Here is a 1,171-nt window from a genome sequence, read left to right on the forward strand (position 1 = left end):
CTGTAAGTCACAGTTTAGCTGAGTAATGTTAGCTAGTCTCTAACTTTAGCCTGAAGTTACAGTTTTGGTAACGAGCTAATTTCCATCTTTAAATTAAGGCTAAAATTATTAATTAAGGGGTAAAGTTAGAAACTAGCTAAAATAGTTAAAGTACCTTAAAAAAGCAGCTCAAGATCTGATTGGACCTGCTGTAAAATTAACTTCTGTTTCATGTAGTTTCTCCTTTTTTCTTGAAAGGTGACATAAATTAATTTTTTTTATTTCATCTCTCCAACACAGTTAATTATTTATTATCATTTAATATCATCTTGATTGTTCCACCATGATTGTAACCACTGCTTTCACTCTCATCTTCCTCCAGTAGGAGGCGGTAAAGCTCCACAGACATCGACCTCCTCCTGTTGCAGCTGCAGCTCGGTGATTAAAGTACCTTCATCTCCTGCAGGACGCAGTTGAAACAGGCCGTCTTGCCGGTGCCCGGAGCTCCGGAGATGTAGAGGCTGCCGGGGACGCGCCGCAGCACCTTGTCCTCCAGGAAAGAGCGGATGGACGCCCGCTCGGCCTCCCTGGACAGGAGGCGCTCGGGGACGGCGGTGTGGAGCGCCTGCTTCACGCTCTGGAACCTCGACTCTGGGGGAGAAACGGCGAGGTTAGAAACGTCACTGAACCCAAATCCATCCGGTCTTTACCAGAGATCCATTAAACACAGAGACGAGTGTGTCCAACCACTCAGCAGCTCCCGTCTGTCTGTCACTAGTCGTTTGTTTTATCTTAACTTGGATTGTTGCAGCTGAAAAGGTAGAAAACATGAACTCTTCACAGACAGACACTCACTTTCTGCAAACAGTCGAACGACCGGCGGCTTCTTCTCAGAGTTGTGGCGAGCAGGACTTCCAGCGGGCGTTTCCTGGCGTCTCGGGGACAAGGCGACGGCAGGAGACAGCGGCTGCCGTGGCGAGGACGGGACCAGCTGGCGGCGAGCCGTGACCGGCGAGTTCTCGTCAAAGCCCAGTTTTCGGGGCGAGGCCAGAGTCGGCCTGCTCTGCTTCGGCGGTGAACCCAGCAGGGCGGCGCCGAGGTTACAACCGTTGTCGTCGCCTTCAGAGACAAAATACAGAATTGTTTTTAAACCTCCAGGAGACATGAAGAAACTCTGATCTGTGACATCAGG

The 1,171-nt window shown here is 49.8% G+C and overlaps 1 pseudogene across 1 annotated transcript in view; it reads right to left on the minus strand.

The window, feature by feature from the left end:
* LOC111664414 (DNA replication factor CDC6-like) overlaps positions 1-1,098 on the minus strand; it is a 2,886-nt pseudogene extending 1,788 nt beyond the window's left edge. Inside the window, exons 1-2 of the transcript XR_015437995.1 lie at positions 835-1,098; positions 278-630 (exon numbers count right to left, since the gene is read on the minus strand). The product of XR_015437995.1 is annotated as a DNA replication factor CDC6-like (transcript). The remainder of the gene's footprint in view (positions 1-277; positions 631-834) is intronic.
* Positions 1,099-1,171: the final 73 nt, after the last annotated feature.

The sequence above is a fragment of the Seriola lalandi genome, unplaced genomic scaffold (assembly GCF_002814215.2).
Source record: "Seriola lalandi dorsalis isolate HSWRI2012SDOR001 ecotype SW California unplaced genomic scaffold, Sedor1 jcf7180002054587, whole genome shotgun sequence".
In the NCBI taxonomy this organism is placed as follows: domain Eukaryota; kingdom Metazoa; phylum Chordata; class Actinopteri; order Carangiformes; family Carangidae; genus Seriola; species Seriola lalandi.